The following is a 22577-nucleotide window of genomic DNA, read 5'->3' as shown; positions in this document are numbered from 1 at the left end:
GGTAGTTATTGATGACCCATCAGGAACCACTGCCCTGGAACGAGCCAGAAACACACAGCTCCGTACACTGTGTAGATAATGCAATTCAGCTCTTATGCAAGTGATACAGAACTGAGATGCGGTAACCAATAACTCCCGATATCTATTTATTGGTAGGGTTACTGCATATTGGACCCCTACCAGTGACTCTGGACCCCCTATATCTATGCTCTTGCCCACTGATATGATATTGATGGCTTCTCCTAATGATAGGTCCTCAAGAGCTAAATCTTAGAACCCTCCTTCAACATACCCTTCTTTTTTTTCCCTTCATTTTAACCTCATATATGTGTGTATAAAAATTTTATATATATAATTTATTTTGTAAACCCATGTTGCTTCCTGCAGTACTGTGGGTTTTGATTTTGAACAGGACCGTTGAGCTGATGCTTTTACATTTTTAGAATTGTGTCGGTATATTTTATATCTGTGTTGATCTGGGATATGGTGCACACTGCACTGAATCAGAAGTATCATTCTTGTCAGGAGAATTTGCTGAGCCGTGCTTTTTATGTTTTTCCATGCCTTTGATCAAGACTCCACTTGTTTTGTTGTGGAATGAATGAATATGTGCTGCACCTTGGTGCTTGCAGTGAATTCTTGCATACATATCCTAAGTGGGAGGGGGAAGGAAGGTTTGCAGGAAAAAACAAAATCCAAAGCTATTTATGGCTTCTACTCCTGAGGGCATTGAATGACTGTGAAGAGGGATGCCTGAGGTTTGAAACCTGCTTGATTTTGAAGGATGAAGCATGTAATATGTGGAAAAGCAGCGCAGTTATTCATTCTGGTTCTAGCAAATAAGCATTTCATGCAGAACTGATAAACATACATATTCATTTTATTTCTTAAGGAAAGACAATGCTTTCAGTATAATGTCTTGAAATAAATACTGTTTAGGTAGCACATACAGTTCCTGCACTTGAAATGGGTAACACATGGAGTTCTACAGTGCAGCAATTGGAGCGGGATTTGGGATTTATGTCTTATTTACTACATATCCTGCGCCAAAGGACCCGAAACCAGACAGCAGTATTAGAAATGTTTGTGGTAATGATATCATATCATTAGAACTCTACTGTTGCTGGGGTGTTATGGTGGCTTTTGGAACACAGTAAAAGGGAAAAAAAAAAGAATAATTTTGGGGTGGATTAATGCAATTAAGACCCTTTATTTGTAGTCATTTAATCTCAATGCATTGTATTGCCTATTCTAGCTGCTGCTGCCATGTAACTGGTCTCTCAAACATTACACTCTCTGGCAGCATTTGTGTCACTAATATATTTATTCATTATTATGTTTTTTTTTCCCGCTGTGTTTTCTCTTCAGTGAAGAACGCTGTCAATGCGACGCCTTAGCCTTGTGGGTTTTCCATAACCAATGGCACTCTGCTGTTCCAGTTCTCTTTGTATAGGTGTATGCTGACAGCTTGAATGAGTCATAGAAATTTCTTTTTACCAAGGAATGTGAAGGATCTAAAACTTTGCGTTCAGAGACCCAACTTTTTTGTTTAGGGGAAAAGCCCTTTAGGCTGAATATACACATTTAAGAAATACATTGTGTTTGTTTATTTTTCATGGATGATTTGCTCATCCTTTTTTTATGCATTTTATTTTCTATTCCCTAAAATGTAGTAATTGGAATCCATTGGCATAGCAAACTTGTACATTGACGGCCTGTTCTTTACCTTCATTGTTAAAAGAGCATTGTAAAAATTGGGGAACTTGTTATGGGTAAATCTATTGCTGTAAGAAATTACCTATGTGATCTTTCAGTAGTCCCTTTCAATTATAAAACTTATTTTCTAGAGTGCTCAGGTCATGGCAGAACCTCCAATTTCTTTTCCCTTGCTTATTTAGGAAGCTTTTTGCATCACTGCTTGATAATAAAGGTCCACGTTCTACAAAGTGTCTAGCCAAAGGATCTGATTTTTATGTTTTATTACATTAGGTTGTCACACAGTTGCTCTGTTTGTTGATTTTGTGGCAAAGATTTCCATTCGGTTTAGGATATACAATAATGACAATAATACATTTTATTTATATAGTGCAAACATATTCCGCAGCACTGTACGATTTGTAGGGTTCAAGTACAGACAAAAAGATACATTATAAAGAAATAGCCACTTCACACAATGGGACTGAGGGCCCTGCTCACAATCTATGAGGTAGAGGGGGTGACTTAAGAGGAGGTGGCAGGGGTGACAATGGAGGTAACATTGCTTATACAGTAGTCAGAAAATTTTGTAACAGAGGTTACTGTCATTACACAAACATAAAACTGTATGAGCCGTCACCAGTTGTGTCCTTTAACGTGCAGATGGTGCCTGGATATATAAAGTTAGCCTGAAATGGCATCATATCATGTGGGGTAATGCGGGAGCGTGATCAGAGGGGGGTTTCTTTTAGAGATTCCAACTATGGAAGGTTTTATGTTTAAAGGATTGTGATAGGCCTGTCTGAAAAGATGTGTCTTTAGTTTGCGTGTGAAGCTACAGAAATTGGGAGTTAATCTGATTGTCCAGGATAGAGTATTCCAGAGAAGTGGTGCAGCTCGGGAGAAGTCTTGTATACGAGCGTGAGAGGTTCTGACAATGTAACTAGCTGGTTTTAATAAAAACGTAGCACAACATTTCTTTGAAGAAGTGTCTTTATTATTAAGAACAAAAAGAAATCTTGGAAGTGATTTATATGGAGTCTGTCAGTCTGGGATTACATGAAAAGACGAAAGGATTTAGTAAGTTTTACATCCACAGAATATATGTGGTTAGTTAGGGGCCACACGGTGGCTCAGTGGTTAGCACTGCAGCCTTGCAGCGCTGGAGTCCTGGTGTTCAAATCCCGCCATGGGCAAAAAACCATCTGCAAGGAGTTTGTATGTTCTCCCCGTGTTTGCATGGATTTCCATCCCATATTCCAAAAAAAGACATACTGATAGGGAAAAATGTACATTGTGAGCTCTATGTGGGGCTCACAATCTACAAAAAAAAAAAAAGAAAAAGAATATATGTGGTTACTTCTCAAAGTTGTTTAGAACAACTTCCATGCTGAGTTTCTTCAATATTGTGTCCAAGTGTACCTAGAAGAACTTGGGCTCGGTTCACATCTGCGCCTGACTCTGTTGGGGACTCCGCCATAGATAATATCAGTCCCGCATGAAGGTCTTTTGTCTCCACCGGTTTCAGTATAAAAACAGCAGAAACCCAACTGTGGTCTGTGGGTAACCACTGTTTTAGCAGATGGGCTCTTTATTGTTTGGGTCCGCCGACGCACCTGAACAACTGAAAACCTGATGCAAGTGTGAACTTGGCCTGAAGGAAAAGGGTAGTCACAGTAAATATTGATTTAATTTAATGTCTCTTTTGTTCATCTATTTCATTTTAATTCAGAGAAATAATGTCGTAACTCTCCATTTTATTTTATTTTTGAAAGTATATTTTTAACTTTTTAATTTTTTTTTTTCTTGCGTTCTGCTAATAAACATGCTCAGATGAACAAAAATATGCTAACGTGTCCCTATTATAAGGTCCTAATGATGGTACAAAATAGAAAATACTATATGGCATTGTCTAAAAGTAATTTTCCATAATATCACGCATGCCTATGTCCACCTAAGGTCCACTTTCGGTCCATTCATCCTAGATCTAATTCATACAGCTATCAAAGTGCCGCTTTCTTTGGTATCTACTGAGGATACACAGCCAGGAGTGGGTTTAGTGGATGGGAGACTTAGAAGTACATTCTTTATATTTCTGAGCTCAAACTGGCATGTCACAATACAGTACAATAATTGTAATTCATAGAGCTGCTCATATGCATGTCAACCAGGCTGTGCATTATATGCTGTAACTACCTGGTTTATTTTTACAGGCTGTAGACAGACTGGGTGGCTGAGATGATGTCTAGGTTGAATATCAGGCCAAGCCGTATCCTTCTTCTGTTGCCCCTTTGTTCCCATTTACAAATCATCTTGCATTGTCTTGCTGCTCCCTGAGCTCTACTGATGCATAGACACATAGTACCCTCCTTCTTGAACTAGGACCGTCTTAGCTCTGTGAGCTGGGGGTGACAGGACCCTAAGATAGAAACAATCACAGGCAAGGGCTAGCCTGCAATCTACAAGTGGAGAAAAATCATTATGTTGGCTACATTTTAGGAATTTGCTAATGGGTGTCAGGTAACCTTTGCATGTAGCTGTACATGTAGCCAGCTGACATATTTGGAGTGGGGAAGGAATTTTCTCCTCTGGACTTGATCAACTTGTGTCTTTATCCAACCTTATCTACTATGTAGCTTTATAACTAGAGAAATTCAGCTGTTATGGATATTAGATGAAGATGCTTATTTAGCATAAATCATAAGGTTCATGATCTATTTATAGAGGTCTACAACAGTATAATTTGTTCTTTGAGTAGATGTAACTGTAGAAGCTTTCTTCAGATTACAAAGGGTAGTAGATATATGAACGCCAATTATTGTGTGGGTGTAAAGTGCACATCTCTGCCTAGCCATAGATACCACTATTCTGAATAGACAAATAGAATTTAAGCCTTTTCATTTCCTCTAAGAATTCTATTACTTTTTGTGAACTAATGCAAACCATCCTAAGAGTGTAGACTTATTTAAATGGGTATTCCCATCTGTAAGATTCTATCTCTATTGCTGGTTTATGTAAATTTTAAGAGTTTACCGAAATACATTGCTTTAGCAGTGTAATATAGTACATAAATTCATAACAGTCGTGAAGCCATGTCATTTATTGGGATAAAAAGTAACCTATGTGTTAAATCAGGTTACAATTTATCTATATTCATCCAAATCTGTTCAGCTGTTTTTGCGTGATCGAGTAACAAACACACAAACATCCAAACATACAAGTATACAACTTTCACTTTTATAATATTAGTAGAATTATTTCCTTTTCTTTGTGAGATGCTCCTATATTTGTCATTTGTCTCCACAAAATAGACACCTCCTCTTTCTACCTGGTCATTTTATAATGTCTATGAGTCTTTGGAGACCTCTGGTCTACAGTTTATCATTGTTTGTCTCCTGTCATGAGGGCTGCTTACAAAGCATTATGGGAAAGCCTGTGGGAAGAATATGCAAATCTGTTTTCCATGATGTAATTAGGAAGACAGTGCCTCAGTCATGCAGCCCAATAGAGGGCGCTTCCTTTAACATTTATGCCCGACCTTCACAGAGGCCTTTGTTGCAATGATGTGGGATTTTACCAAGTACAGTCTGTCAGCCGAGGATAGCTGTTTCGATGTGATTGGATCTCTTCAGCCTGGTGCAGAGAAGACTGACTTGGCAGAGGTGAGAGGTTTCTAGATAGGGTTAAGGGGATATCATCACTCCTTAGGGAGAGACCACCATGTAAGTGTGTGGAGTCTTATTAAGCCATAGACACTCCACTGTGAGGGATCATGGGAAGAATATGCAAATCTGCAGCCCAATAGAAGGCTCTCTCATTAACATCATGCCCGACCTTCCCAGAGGTCTTTGTTGCAATGATGTGGGATTTTACCAAGTACAGTCTCTCAGCCGAGGACAGCTGTTTCAATTTGATTGGATCTCTTCAGCCCTGCGCAGAGAAGACTGTCTTGGCAGAGGTGAGAGGCTTAAAATGTTAAAGGGAGTGCCCACTAATGGGCTGCATGACTGAGGCACTGTCTTCCTAATTACATCGTGGAAGACAGATTTGCATATTCTTCCCATGATCCCTCACAGTGTAGCATCTATGGCTTAATAAGACTCCACACACCTACATGGTGGTCTCTCCCTAAGGAGTGATGATATCCCCTTAACCCGGGAAAGCCCATGTGATTCTTTTTCTTTGAAACTTACATGCTTCCTTCTGGTGGCTGCCATTTAAACTGGTTTGCGTGAATGAAACTGCAAAAAGATTGGCTTCTTTCATGCTCAAAGTTTTTGAAACCGTTTACTGAATCAACTCTAGTTGCTATTAAAAATCATACTCACCTGTCCCGGTTCTCTGGTGCCCTCGCAGCACTGTCCAGTCCTGCTGCTCTGGGGTCTTCTTGAAGTGAAACTCCTCGCCAACGGTGACCAGATCACTTCCTCTGAAGTAACTGATTGGCCTCAGAGGACATGGTCATGTGCGGTGGGGACATACAAGGAATCAGCAGGACCATACTTCACTGGGAGGCACCAGAGCATCCAGGAAAGAAGAATATGATTTTTATTTTATTTTTTCACCTCCCCTGACAAATTAAAAAAATGTTTTTGTTTTTGTTTTTTTCTGCCTATACAACCACTTTATGAGTTTTTGGTCCAGGAGCTTGGAATTGGACACACCCAGCTCTCTTAGCTGACTCCATAGATGTGACATCAGTTGTGAGGTATCATGGTCTCTTAAGGCACATCTCCCTGCTGTGTACCCCCTTCCTCTTACTCAGGACTTATATTTATCTGGAAAAAAGGGATTGCTTTATTTGCCTTAGATAGCTGTGTGTCTCTATTGGAATCTGGAGATAAGCCCAGGGTCATGGCACCCCTCCCTTTCTTCTGTAGCTGCTTGACCATGACGTCATAAAACAATAAACCAGACATCTGGTTGTGCAGCCAGGAAGAACAATTTCCTCTCTGACCCCCTCCCCTGTGTATACACACAAACCACTGACTTGGATTGATAACAACATAAACAAAACATTCTAAAGATATATATGACTGATATGACTAGGTAATAATGCATACACAAATGGGCTTCTTTCATCACAACCATAATATAATATTATGTTGTGACTTAGAAATTATGTATTTTCTCTTGATATTTTTAAATAAATGAATTTAAAGAATAAAAGTAAACAATTCCAATTTTGCACTCGTCTATGCCTGTAGAGTCCACTAATCTACCTGACAGGATGAATACTGTAACCCTTGTAGTCCTGTGTAATATAATATACATTTACTGTGCTTATTTCATCTGCATTTACATTAGATTACTAGTGATCATAATAATTTCTCATAGTAAATACAACATCTATATTTAATGAGATACTTCTTAATGCCCTGTTTATGAAACAATTAAAGCCCTCCTCCCAGCTTGTTGAAGACTAAAAGTAGTGAGAAGAAGAGACAGCAGGCAAAGTGCTGAGATAGAGCTGGGAAAACACCTTGAGGCTGAGGCCCCATGTTGCAGAAACACAGCTTCTTTTGTTGTATATTTTGCTGCGTCTTTTTTGGACCAAATCTAGGAGTGGCTACAAATGGAATGGGAAATATATTAAAAGTTCTTATACTTCTACCTTCTGCTCAATACACTACTGACTTTGGCTCAAAAACCCCCCAGCAAAATCTGCAGCAAAAAAAGCTGCATATCCGCAGTGTGGGACCTCAGCCTTAAAGGGGCTTTATCATTGGGAAAAGTCATTTTTAGTATAAGCACATACTTGCATATCCTTTAGAAAGGCTATTCCACATATACCTTTTGTATGTAAATTGCCTCAGTAGTTTTTGATTGAGCCCTTTTTATGCGTATGTTAATTAACCTTCTCCGTGCACGCAAGTGTCTGTGTGCACCCTCTGCTATTCTCTCTGTGTATGAGAGCGGAGAGATGAGTCAGCAGCCTCTCTGCTTTCATACACATAGAGAATAGCAGAGAGGGTGCACAGGGACACTTCCGGAGTGCATGGAGAAGGCTAATTAGCATATGGATAAAAATGGACTTATTCAAAAACTACTGAGGCAATTTACTGTACATACAAAAGGTACGTGTGAAATCGCCTTTCTAAAGGTTATGCAAGTATGTGCTTAGCTAAAAATGACTTTTCCCAATGATAGAGCCCCTTTAATCATTAATAGGTCTCTTTTACAATCTCTTGGTAGAGTAGGGTGCATACCATGTAGCCTGTGTCATAGATCTTAGTAAATTCAGTAAATACAACTGCTAGACATTAAATACATGAAAGTGTTGTGAGGAGGGCATGCAGGCCCTGTCCCTTAACAGAACCCATAGCAATTACCCACCCACCCTCCATGGTAGCTACTCCAATGCATATGATTGTTTTTCTTTAATGAAATAATCTATTTATTTAACAAAAGCGCATCTAAGGGATTAAGTTGGTGTTGTATCCAAGTCTCAGCTGTAAATTACGTTACTGACGCTCGTTCTACTCTGTATATGTGTATTGCGCAGATCATTAAGGGGTTTGGAAAAGGGCCATTGAACTTTGTTCCCCTCCACACATATCTCAGAGACCCATATTTCCCCAAATAACAATTAATGGAGAACTATTGAAGATTTCCATGTTAGCAGTTCCAAATGTAATGTTATTCATATTCAATGCTTTTTTTTTTTTTTCTTCTAAAGCTGGCCCCCTTGGTTCTCCCTGGGTAAGGTTTTAGGTGCATCAGATGGCAGCCCTACAGAAATAACTTTAAATGACACATTTTATTCCATTAAGTGATATTCTCCATGCCTGTGATTTCTGTAAAGCAAACAGCATTGCTAGTAAAATATCCCAAGAAGATTGTGAATTCACATTTTCTATCCACAAAATGAGCATGTTTGTACCTTTCAAGTATTAGTCTGCTTAAGACTCCTAATGATGTACTGTTCCAGAAGGAAAAAAGCCGAGGACAAATCCGCCATGAGACTGAACTACAGTTTTATACTGACAGGTCCCTGCAGCAAGAATAAATGAAACTGCAATCAGAACTAGCATGAGACACATTGAAGGGAGACTGCTGCTTGTTTATGGTCCCGGCTGATGTGCCAGGGAACTTATTTTATTTATTTATTTATTTTTTTATGCGTTTTCATCAACAAACCCTCTTAGATCAAAACAAAATTATGTCATTGTGCTGTCATCCATTTTTATAATGACTGCGCCAGTATGCATTGACATGGGTGTTTCAGCTAGGGCTTTTGTATTATTCTGTACAATGGTTAACCTGCTTCTATATATATTCTGCCAAGTATCTTGCATTGGCTTCATGTTCTCTGTAAATCACAATGGTCATAACACATTTTATTTACACTAGAAAATGTGCAGAATATGACATATTCCAAGTTCTGTTTTTACCGAGACAAGCTAGTTCTCCTTGTAAACCAGGAAACTTGGGTGATCGGCCTAGATATGGTGCCATAACCACACCTCTAGCAGAACTTCTTATTTGCTAACTATTTAAATATCAGGCAGTGCCCCTCAGAGTTGCAGATTATAATGTTCATGTTTCTGGCATTTTTATTAGTATTTCCCTTTTGATTGTCGTGACATATCCGACCTTGTTGTGTCTATAAGCTCATTTCTCTCCATAATTACACATTTTGGATTGATTACTAGTTTTGATTGATTGTTTGCAAAATGCAGCTAGTCTTGAAAAGGTATTCCAGCCCAACAACAAAAAAATACTCGATAGGGGTAAAGTGTTACATTGGTGGAAGCCTTGGTAGACAGAACTAGATCTAAAATTGTCAGAAGAAAATAGCAGATTTATCTTAAGTTCCCATGGTTTTCTTCTTGTGTTCAACTCTAGGACGCTCACTATAAGATTCTAGCTCAGTGGCACAGATAGTTGGAATGGTTACACACTCATAATTTAGCAACCTCAAGTCGTTGTTGGCAGTGCCAGAAGCACAAGGGTTCTTTGTTCCATATCTGGTGGCTCTGTGAGAAAGTCCAGCCCTACTGGAGTCAGATTCAGGACCACAATCAGAAAGTGGTTGGTCGCCACATAGTGTTCTCTCCTGAAGCAGTAATTCTGTCATGCCCCACACAGAGTTTCTGACCTCCAAGAACTGACCTAGTTACTCTACTTCTGGAGGCTGCAAAACTACTTATTCCAAGATTCTGGCTTCAACAAGCCACTCTTTCCATCTAAGACTGGATAGCCAAGGTGAACCAGGTTATGAGATTTGAGGCACTGTCTACTTGGGCCAACAGAAATCATAACTCATTCCTGAAGACCTGGTCTCCCTGGCCCAGGACAAACTACACTTCTTCCCTGTGATTAACATGGTCTGTTAATGTGTTGGACATTCCCTTATTAGCTATCCCCCTCCAAAAGGTGGCACTAGAGACACAGATTTCTTCTACCAGGACTGCTTATTTGTGCAATTTTTGCCTAGGGAGCATTGACTGGGCTGTAAGACTCCCTATACCAGCTGTCAGTATTGCAAGGAGAAACACTACCCTTGAGACCTAGGTTATTTTTAGCTTTAGCTATTATTGCAATTCCAAAAATATATTAAGGGGTTTATTTTTATTAAATCTTCCAGTATATAAACAGTGTTCTAATATGAAGCTTGATTTTATGTTTGCTGTACAATAATGTATAAATAGTTAGTTTGATAGAGACTGTCTATACTTATATGACCTAGTACAGCTAATAGTTATAGATTTGAGTCCCATACAAGAGCACATTCTATAGCCTATAGTTGGGTTAGTGGTTTCATTAGACATTGGGGATTTGATAAATATACCATCTGTAATAACTAAAGAGAACAAGTGCAGTGGTTGCCTGCGTCATTGTACATTGTGCTCCACAACCCACCCAATGTTATTTTTATCCTGTTACCTTCCTCTTCTTATTGATTGTTGGAGAAAAACCATTCTTCATTAACATAAACCAAATGTTACTTAGTTTGTTTTCTTAGCAAACAGATTTTATTTTCACATTTGTTATTACAAATTTTATTGCTGTTGATTACTACGGTTAGAAATTGGTGTATGTACTGGAAAGTTGGTGTACATGTTTGTGTGTGTGTATGTATGTGTATATATATATATATATATATATATATATATATATATATATATATATATATATATATATATATATATATATATATACTGTGTGTATATATATATATATATATATATATATATATATATATATATATATATATATATATATAATAGCAAGCGCTGCGCAGTAAAAGCACACGGACCCCATAGACTATAATAGGGCCCATGTGCTTGCCGCCAGATCTCCGCACAGAACATGCGGACAAGAAAGTAGTTCACAAACTACTTTCCTGTCCGCATGATTTGTGCAGGCAGCGCGTGGCAAGCACATGGACCCTATTATAGTCTATGGGGTCCGTGTGCTTTTACTGCACGGCGCTTGCAATTGCGTTTGGTATTCCATTCGGGGGGTCCCCATGCGGACTCCCCCGAACTGAATACCAATGCAAATGTGAACCAACCCTTAGTCACATTTGCTTTCCCCGGGACCAGAGATCAATTATGAGAGTGCTGTCTGCTCTTATATACATACCTCAGTATTGCAATGAATCAACCCAACTCATCCCAAAACCTGAAGTGGCTGAGTGGAGTAGAGACACACCCAACTCTCTCTACTTCAGAAGCCAGACCTTTTACCAGGATTTTGGTAGAATTCTCCATCAAGGAACACAGCTTTTCTGCTACAAGCTTTCCCAGCTGCTTTTAAAACGTATATGACCGGAACTTAAGAGAAATGTATACTCCTTCTACCACTCTTCCCCTTGTCTGTCACAATATGTGTAAATTATTATTATTATTATTATCATCAATAATATTATTATTATATTGTTTACTTTAAACCGAACAGTTTAAAAATTGAAAGCTGAATTCTTATGTTCCTATGGCAAGAAGTCAAATGTTTCTATTTCTAAAGTGATGAGAACCATCAAGCACCCCTGAGTCATTGCTCCTCAGCTCTTCTCTCCCATGCTCACAGGTTCACTTCTGCTATGGGGACTGGCAGACTGTAGCTAGCCCTCATAGTACAGGTACTTGTGAAAAAGGGAGAGGAGCCAAGATTCTGGTTCTGATGTGACCTGAGGTACAGTGCTTAAAAACGGCAGAGGCAATGTACACAGCAGACCCTATCCACCTGTGGGTCCAGTTTCATATATGTGTGTGTGTGTGTGTGTGTGTGTATATATGTGTGTGTATATATATATATATATATATATATATATATATATATATATATATATATATACACAGTGGGGCAAAAAAGTATTTAGTCAGTCACCAATAGTGCAAGTTCCACCACTTAAAAAGATGAGAGGCGTCTAATTTACATCATAGGTAGTCCTCAACTATGAGAGACAAAATGAGAAAACAAATCCAGAAAATCACATTGTCTGATTTTGTAAGAATTTATTTGCAAATTATGATGGAAAGTAAGTATTTGGTCAGTAACAAAATTTCATCTCAATACTTTGTTATATATCCTTTGTTGGCAATGACAGAGGTCAAACGTTTTCTGTAAGTCTTCACAAGGTTGGCACACACTGTTGTTGGTATGTTGGCCCATTCCTCCATGCAGATCTCCTCTAGAGCAGTGATGTTTTGGGGCTGTCGCTTGGCAACACAGACTTTCAACTCCCTCCAAAGGTTTTCTATAGGGTTGAGATCTGGAGACTGGCTAGGCCACTCCAGGACCTTGAAATGCTTCTTACAAAGCCACTCCTTCGTTGCCCTGGCGGTGTGCTTTGGATCATTGTCATGTTGAAAGACCCAGCCACGTTTCATCTTCAATGCCCTTGCTGATGGAAGGAGGTTTGCACTCAAAATCTCACGATACATGGCCCCATTCATTCTTTCATGTACCCGGATCAGTCGTCCTGGCCCCTTTGCAGAGAAACAGCCCCAAAGCATGATGTTTCCACCCCCATGCTTTATAGTAGGTATGGTGTTTGATGGATGCAACTCAGTATTCTTTTTCCTCCAAACACGTAAAGTTGTGTTTCTACCAAACAGTTCCAGTTTGGTTTCATCAGACCATAGGACATTCTCCCAATACTCTTCTGGATCATCCAAATGCTCTCTTGCAAACTTCAGACGGGCCCGGACATGTACTGGCTTAAGCAGTGGGACACGTCTGGCACTGCAGGATCTGAGTCCCTGGCGGCGTAGTGTGTTACTGATGGTAGGCTTTGTTACATTGGTCCCAGCTCTCTGCAGTTCATTCACTAGGTCCCCCCGCGTTGTTCTGGGATTTTTGCTCACCGTTCTTGTGATCATTTTGACCCCACGGGGTGAGATTTTGCGTGGAGCCCCAGATCGAGGGAGATTATCAGTGGTCTTGTATGTCTTCCATTTTCTAATTATTGCTCCCACAGTGGATTTCTTCAATCCAAGCTGGTTGCCTATTGCAGATTCAGTCTTCCCAGCCTGGTGCAGGGCTACAATTTTGTTTCTGGTGTCCTTTGACAGCTCTTTGGTCTTCCCCATAGTGGAGTTTGGAGTCTGACTGTTTGAGGGTGTGCACAGGTGTCTTTTTATACTGATAACAAGTTTAAACAGGTGCCATTACTACAGGTAATGAGTGGAGGAAAGAGGCGACTCTTAAAGAAGAAGTTACCGGTCTGTGAGAGCCAGAAATCTTGATTGCTTGTAGGTGACCAAATACTTATTTTCCACCATAATTAGCAAATAAATTCTTACAAAATCAGACAATGTGATTTTCTGGATTTGTTTTCTCATTTTGTCTCTCATAGTTGAGGTCTACCTATGATGTAAATTACAGACGCCTCTCATCTTTTTAAGTGGTGGAACTTGCACTATTGGTGACTGACTAAATACTTTTTTGCCCCACTGTGTATATGTGTATATATATATATATATATATATATATATATATATATATATATATATATATATATATATAAAGCTAGCGGAAAAAAATGCAACATGCCCTATCTTCACGTGGATTCCGCGGTTCGAGATACTCTACTGATTAGGCCCATTCATCTGGGCCGATCAGGAGCGGGATGTAGCGACTGCATCGGCATCTCATTGCGGCTAGCTGCGTGAAAAAGCCATACGACGGAAAAGGTTTCTGTCATGTGAACTTACCCTTACCGTATGATATTGTCACAAATACCTCTGTTTTACAATCAACATTTGGCAGTCGTGGTTATCAGAGTGCTGTTTGTGAAATAGACAGAAAGCACAAGGTGGCTGCAAAAGGAAATGCAAAGGGAACACTTATACTTCTACCTTCTGCCCAAGCCACACCTGGCTTTGAGTAAAAAAAAAAAAAAAAAAAAAAACACAACAAAATCTGCAATTAAAAAAAGCAGCTTTTTTGCTATTTCAGGCCTTAGAGTCACAGTGTGGGGTGGGGGAGGGGGGGGCACACACGTGTCGGTGTGTGTGTGGGGGGTTGTTGTTTTTTTTTTTCTTAAGCCTTCAAAACGAATTGTTTGTTTGTCTGAAAGCAGCCTGCTACATAGTCTAAGTCTATTCTTAATTTCTGTTTTTCGTCTAGTAAGTACATCTCTCTCTCTTTCTTTTTTTTTTTTCTTTTTCTGCAGTATTTCAGTTCATCTCCCTCTGCATTGTTTTTCTGGTCTTCTTTCTTCCAGATAGGCCCTGGTGTATGTTCCTTGAGTAACCATAGTGATGGTACACTGTGGACATGTAAAAGAAGCCGTGTTACTATGGTGCTAGCCCATATCATCCTATACAGCTGCTGTCCTGATACCACTGGCTGTTTCTGCAGAGTATAGGTGATTTTGCTTCTGCTGGAAAAGCGATGGAGCCCTCTTATAGTCACTTATAGTTTAGTCTGTAAATAGGAGTTAAACTATATGATGACGTTCTAAATAATAGTAACTCTTCTCCTCATCCTGTCTTATTACTCAGTTCTTTTGATACAATATAATCATTAATAATAATTAAGTGATTAATAATGATTATTAGAGATGAGCGAACCGTGTTCTATCGAACACATGTTCGATCGGATATCAGGGTGTTCGCCATGTTCGAATCGAATCGAACACCGCATGGTAAAGTGCGCCATTACTCGATTCCCCTCCCACCTTCCCTGGCGCCTTTTTTGCTCCAATAACAGCGCAGGGGAGGTGGGACAGGAACTACGACACCGGGGGCATTGAAAAAAATTGGAAAAAGTCATTGGCTGCCGAAATCAGGTGACCTCCATTTTAGACGAATAGTGGATTTCAAATCCGGGTCATATGAGAATGTGAACTTTGTGACTATGAGACAGGGATAGCTGTACAGGCAGGGATAGCTAGGGATAACCTTTATTTAGGGGGGAATGTTATTAAAAATAACTTTTTGGGGCTCTATCGGGTGTGTAATTGTGATTTTTGTGAGAAACTTTTTCCCATAGGGATGCATTGGCCAGCGCTGATTGGCCGAATTCCGTACTTTGGCCAATCAGCGCTGGCCAATGCATTCTATTAGCTTGATGAAGCAGAGTGTGCATAAGGGTTCAAGCGCACCCTCGGCTCTGATGTAGCAGAGCCGAGGGTGCACAAGGGTTCAAGTGCACCCTCGGCTCTGCTACATCAGAGCCGAGGGTGCGCTTGAACCCTTGTGCAGCCTCGGCTCTGCTACATCAGAGCCGAGGGTGCGCTTGAACCCTTGTGCAGCCTCGGCTCTGCTACATCAGAGCCGAGGGTGCGCTTGAACCCTTGTGCACACTCTGCTTCATCAAGCTAATAGAATGCATTGGCCAGCGCTGATTGAAGCAGAGCTGAATCTGTGTGCTTAGCTCAACTACTCCACCGGCGTAGTTGAGCTAAACACACACATTCAGCACTGCTTCATCACGCCAATAGAATGCATTGGCCAGCACTGATTGGCCAGAGTACAGAATTCGGCCAATCAGCGCTGGCTCTGCTGGAGGAGGCGGAGTCTAAGGTCGGACCAGAATGGAGACTGGTGTGGAGCGATCTTAGACTCCGCCTCCTCCAGCAGAGCCAGCGCTGATTGGTCGAGTTCCGTACTCTGGCCAATCAGCGCTGGCCAATGCATTCTATTAGCGTGAACTGAGTTTGCACAGGGGTTCTAGTGCACCCTCGGCTCTGCTACATCAGATTGCTACATCTGATGTAGCAGTGCCGAGTGTGCATCAGATGTGTAGTTGAGCAGAACTGGCTCAGCACTGCTAAGTCTCTGCATCGCAAACTGACAGGGATTTCCATGAAATAAAGTGACTTTTATGCCCCCAGACATGCTTCCCCTGCTGTCCCAGTGTCATTCCAGGGTGTTGGTATCATTTCCTGTGGTGTCATAGTGGACTTGGTGACCCACCAGACACGGATTTGGGTTTCCCCCTTAACGAGTATATGTTCCCCATAGACTATAATGGGGTTCGAAACCCATTCGAACACTCGAACAGTGAGCGGCTGTTCGAATCGAATTTCGAACCTCGAACATTTTAGTGTTCGCTCATCTCTAATGATTATAATGATTGATTTATAAAGATTGCCTTCCCATCTACCCAAAAGAATACTTGCAGCATATATTATAATGTTCTGTTTGGTGATCCTGAAAATGAGGTGACAGAGGTTGCTCCAGCATTTCTCTTGCATGTTGGCTCTGTAAGTCCAGTTTTAATCTGAGGGCAAGCCTGGCAACAAGTATTTAATGTATATATTGATAAGCTGTACACCCAATACCATACCTCCCAACTTTCAAAGAACAGAAAGAGGGACAAAATGTGTGGTGCACATAGCGCGCCGTGGTAAATTTAGCTCTACCCACTTGTTAGCTCCACCCATTCTCATTAATTTTTTCATGTGCCCCCACACAGTATAATCCTTTTACAGTCACCCGTAAATTATATGTCGCCCCTCCATCTCTACCCCAGTTTCATATACCCCCTTCATCTGCCCCAGTTTCATGTCCCCTTTCCATCTCTGCACCTAGTTTCATGTCCCCCCACCTCTGCCCTCAGTTTCCTGTCCCCCCATCTCTGCCCCCAATTTCATGTCTCCCACCATCTCTGCCCCCAGTTTCATGTCCCCCCCCCCCTTTCCCCATCTATGGACGCAGATGAGTTGAAACCGGGACATACCTCCCGACGACCGGGACTGTTGGACAGGCTGGATTCTGGGAATGTCCCGCAAAATCCGTGATAGTTGGGAGTTATACTATTACCCCCAGCTGGTAGCTGTTCTCAGAAGCTGATACATAGAGAGTGCAGCAGAAAGCAGATCTGTTGTGTAGTGGCAGAAATAAGTCACTGAGGGTTAGAGCCACTATTTACAAAAAGTAGTTGAGTATCCCTGTTTAGAGACAATATTCCTTCTTGTACTAGATTGCATCACTGAGTACTTTTTTAATATTTTTCTTCCTGCAGATGTATAAGAGAAAGTTTGATATCTGCCTTTCAATGAAATAGCTATAGACTAGAAACAGTCACACTATGAGATCTTGTGCACAAGGTTGCATACCAGCTTTGAGATTAGATTTCCTTTATTTAATATAGCTGGTACCCGCGACTTCGTCTGCGGTGATTGTAGAAGTGGGTAGATACAGGCGTGGGTAAGGTTTACGTACTGTGTATAAGGTATGGGATATGAAATGTAACTTTGTATCTTGTTTTTGCTGTAATTCAGAGAATACGTGAGACTTTTGTGTTGAAGTTAATTTGTATTTGAGCTGCTATACGGTGTTGTGAGAAACTTTACATAGTGACTTTGGGACAGAAGTATTTCAAGTGCCCGCCGATGGCATTTTTTGATTTTCGTTTTTGACTCCCCTCCCTCTAAACCCCATAACTTTTTTATTTCTCCGCTCCCAGAGCCATATGAGGTCTTAATTTTTCCTGGGACAAATTTTTCTTCATGATGCCGCCATTAATTATTCTATATAATGTACTGGGAAGCAGGGAAAAAATTCAGAATGGGGTGGATTTGAAGAAAAAATGCATTTCTGCGACTTTCTTACGGGCTTTGGTTTTACGGCGTTCACTGTGCAACCAAAATGACATGTCCCCTGTATTCTGTGTTTCATTACGATTCTGGAGATACCAAATTTATATGGTTTTATTTACATTTTGACCCCTTAAAAAAAATCCAAAACTGTGTTTAAAATTTATTTTTTGAAAAGTCGCCATATTCCGACAGCCGTAACTTTTTTATACGTGAGTGTACGGGGATGTATAGGGCGTCTTTTTTTGCGTGACCGGGTGTACTTTGTAGTTCTACCATTTTCGGGAAATGTTATTGCTTTGATCACTTTTTATTCAAATTTTTATCAGAATCAAAACAGTGAAAAAACAGCGGTTTGGCACTTTTGACCATTTTTCCCGCTACAGCGTTTACCGAACAGGAAAAATATTTGTATAGCTTTGTAGAGCGGGCGATTTCGGACGTGGGGATACCTAATATGTATGTGTTTCACAGTTTTTAAGTACTTTTATATGTGTTCTAGAGAAAAGGGGGTGATTTGAATTTTTAATCCTTTTTATTTTTTTTTTTATATTTTTTTTACTTTTTTTTTAAAAAAAATTTTTTGCATTTTTTTAGACCGCCTAGGGGTATTGACATGGGTGGGGGGTGTCGCGGATTGTCAGAGCGGTGGGGGTCGGCAAACATGGCTGCTCCGGAGCGTTAAAGAGAGCCTCCTGGAGTATCGTGAGGGGCAAAGTGGTAAAGTATATGTATATGAGATTGTGTGGGGTTAGGGGCGAGGCTGTAGAGGGCAATATGAATTTTGTGGCTTGCTATGGTCCAAAGTGTGTGAGATTGCAGACATGGTGGTGTGAGTTTGGGTTTTGTGGGGGTCCTGGCACAAACGTATGTGCGCTATTGTGACGAAAAGTAGCCTATTGTTTAATCGGGTGTATTAACTATGTTTGTGGAAAATTTCAGCCGAATCGGTCGAGCGTTTTTTCCGTGATTGAGGAACAAACATCCGAACTAGCAAACATCCAAACACACAAACCCACAAACTCACAAACTTTCACATTTATAATATTAATAGGATACGGGGACCCAGTGCCTCCCATATACTAAATACTGTATACAGTATAGACTGTTCACAGCCAAAGTAGCTGTTTTATCATTTATATTTCTATAAAATAGAAGACAAAGTAGAAGTACGTATTGCAGCTATGCTTCATTGAAGGCCTAGATTTCGAGACTTGTCGTCTTTTATTAATGTCTTTGGGAAATAATTTAAGCGAAACTTATTTGGTTGTAGATTTAGCTTCAAGATGACAATGATCTAAATAAAAATGTCATATCAATGTCGAATCCATTCTTCTTCTATGTCGGAGAAATGCACAAGTCATTAAGATAATTGATATATCCACCAAAAAAGCTGTGACCATAAAAGCTACACAGACAGAAAATTTTATTATTTTCCCCATTAGTTTACTATAGAGGGAAGATTTTATGTATTTTTCTACAATTGTTTCTGTGTAAATGCTATTTGAACCATGTAGTGCGACTTGATTCTGTAATATAAAAAAAATCAAAAACTGAAGATTTCTATTCCACCCGCGTGTGGGCAAACAGATTTTTCTAAAACAACTTAACTTAAAGATGAGTATTATCACACCATAATATAATAACATAATAATAATTATTTAATTAATGAAAGGAGATACAGCGTTAACTGCTAATTGTTTTAGATCTACAAGTGCTATTATGATCAATGATATCATTTGATAGAGATAAGAGTATATTGTACTTTGCCTATCTGATTGTCACATAGAGGGGTAATATAATGCTGTACTGAAGCTGTGATCCAGATGTTTACCAATGTGCAGATTGCACTGCCTGTATCTTGTCCATACCTGGTCTTTTATAGCGTAAAATCTGTTGACTGCCTCTGTAGCAATATTCATTACAAGCTACTATATTAGCAATAATGACTATCACCTCATATGAACAATACGGGGATTTAAAATTATATTTTTACATAAGCCCCAATCTAATTTGCTTGCAAAAATTGGTTGATGCATTTTTGTGATTCTGTTTTTTGTGATTCTGTTGTTACCACCTTTACCTGTAAATATAGACACGTGCCAAGTATGAACTACTCACATATTAACGTTTTTTGGAAGGTACATTTTGTTTTCAAAAAGGGCTTGTTTTAATATACAATTTAGTTGCAAATTTGAATTTTTGTTCACTTTTTGCTTGCATTCTCTGTTTGTTGCAAACTTGCATAAATGTTTCTGTATATTAAAGGGATTCTACCATTAAAACACTTTTTTTTTTCGGATGGACACGTAGGAGTAGCCTTAAGAAAGGCAATTCTTCTCCTACCTTTAGATGTCTTCTCCATGCCGCCGTTTGGTTGAAATCTCGGTTTTCGCCGGTATGCAAATGAGTTCTCTCGCAGCACTGGTGGCAGGCCCCAGCACTCCGTCAGCACTGGGGGCATCCCCAATGCTGCGAGAGAACTCTCCAGCGATGCCTTCATCTTCTTCAGGAACGTCTTCTTCCGGCACAGGTGGTGTAGGCCTTGGGCAGAGCCGACTGCGCATGCCGGCGGCCACAAGAAAAATGGCCGCTTACACAGTAAGTAAGCAGTCATTTTCTTGTGTCCTGAGGGCATGCGCAGTCGGCTATGCCTGAGGCCTACAAGTTTCACTGCCTGCGCCAGAAGAAGACATGTGAAGAGGACTCATTTGCATACTGGTGAAAACCGGGTTTTCTACGGAGAAGACATCTAAAGGTAGGGGAAGAATAGCCTTTTTTAAGGCTATTCCTACGTGTCAACCAGAAAAAAAAGTGTTTTAATGGTGGAATCCCTTGAAATAAGGTCTCTAAGTTACTAGGTCTATTATGTTTTTTTTTCCCTTTTATTTCTAAAACTGTTTTGCTTGGCATATTTTATACATTTTTTTTCTACAGTGTTTTTCATTGAACTTTTGCTTCCTTATTTTACTTTTTATCTATTTTTGCATTTTTTTATGTAAAACAGTCATTCAGAATACACAAGAAACAGTGCGACCACTTTGGGGGCAGAAAAAAAGAGACTGAACAAAGAATAATACAAAGCAGAAAAACAATAGGTGGACAGCATAAGAGCCGTGGCAGTAGAATAACCAATGTATATCCAGTAGATAGGGTTGCCATAGTTATTCCCTTAGTTTGTGGAAAACTGTTTTATGACTAACATGCATTCACATCCACCCTTGTGCACCTCATTGGCTGGAAAAAATCTAAGACATTAATTGGGAAATAGCTGCCTGTGCATTGATCCAAGCCAGTTTATATTTAGGGGGATCAGAATCAATAAATCAATTGTGTCCATTAGGGGAGCTTCCAATTTAACAGCATAGTGTTCCTGGAGTAATATAGATGTGACTGGTAAAGCTACTTGCCATTTTTATTGGGTATAATGTTTTTAATCAGACCTTAAAGACTAACCTCCAGCACACATACTCCTGGGAGAACAAATGTACTATTTAGAAACTCATGAAGCACCCACCAGAATGATTGGATAACCTTGCACTCCCATACCATGTGGTAAAAGTTGCATCTATGATCTCTTCGCTAGTCATCACTAGTCAGATTGTACATCTCCACTAGTCCAGCAGGGGTATAATATACTCTGTGCAGCCATTTGATTTGTATCAGCGGATCTCCAAGAGGACAAAAATTCCTTTCTATGATGGCTATTCAATCCTGGAATGTTTCTTTACCAGTGAGTAAAAGATTTGTCTAACGGAGTTTTCTGGAGATGTTTCCAATGATTCCAGGTGTGCCTGCTTCATACCAAATTGCTCCATGCAAACATATGGGAGTTTGAGGTACCAAAAATTATCAATATGGGGAAAGCAGAAGTCTCGTTGTAGATGAGCATAAATGTGTCAAGAACTCCATCCTCAAAGTTGAGTGAGATATTTCTTCCCTTTTCTGGACCAAAAGTCAATCATGTAAATTAGATAATTCTGAAGAAGCAAATATGCAAACCCCACCTCACTTTCACCTCCATCACCCCGCAGAAGTACCAGATTGTTCCACATAGCCACAACTTCAGCCCTGTTCAAAGTATAGTTTTTGTAGGGAAGGATCCTTGCCTATAAACTCGATTTCTAAAAGCCTTGTATGTACTAAGAAGAGCCTCCTCCAACACCATGGCTGGGTTATTGCAGTTTGCTCTAACCCACTATCCTGCATAGCAAAGGAACAAATTGGGGAGCACAGTTACAGAACAGGAAGACCCTATATTAGAACACACTGGATCAAGCACCTAGAGCACAGTTACAGAGCCTATCCCTAGTAAAACCATTGTAAATATGACCCACAAGGGAGATTGGGAGTCCTGTTCATGCTTTTACTTTAGAAGACACATATTCAAATATGGTGACATCGCTATCAATTAAAGGGGTTTTCCCATCTTGGTTTCCGCAGTCTGCCTGCTGTCTCTTCTTCTCACTTCCTGTATTTCTCCCCCCCCCCCTTCCTTCCTGTGAAGGACCACAATACTTATGCAAATCAGATAATATGCATATGCTTGGAAAGAATGGACTATCTATGTTATCTGTGTTTTTGCATAGAGAGATAACGGACTCTGCTTTATCAGTAAACTGCAATTAGCTGAACTAATTGTCCTGCCAGCAAGAGCAGTGAGTGAGTGATGTTACTTGTTCTACAGGTCCGTGGTTATAGCAACACTGTGTAAATAATAGGAGGAATAAGTTCACACAGCAGGCAAACAAAGCAGCATTTCTAAAGCAATATATTTAGGAAAAGTATTAAATTTTCATGAGCTACCTAAATAGGTAATATGTTCCATCAACTGAAGGTGAGAAACAATACAAATATTTTGAGTAGACCACTATAGGACACAGCA

The 22577-nt window shown here is 40.0% G+C and overlaps 1 protein-coding gene across 2 annotated transcripts in view; it reads left to right on the top strand.

Moving 5' to 3' along the window:
- TULP4 (TUB like protein 4) overlaps window positions 1–22577 on the top strand; it is a 138750-nt gene that overhangs the window by 48817 nt on the left and 67356 nt on the right. The window lies entirely within an intron of this gene.

This window comes from Leptodactylus fuscus, chromosome 3, assembly GCF_031893055.1.
Source record: "Leptodactylus fuscus isolate aLepFus1 chromosome 3, aLepFus1.hap2, whole genome shotgun sequence".
Lineage (NCBI taxonomy): Eukaryota > Metazoa > Chordata > Amphibia > Anura > Leptodactylidae > Leptodactylus > Leptodactylus fuscus.
Note: the sequence above shows the minus strand (reverse complement) of the source record. Positions and strands in the feature narration are given on the sequence as shown.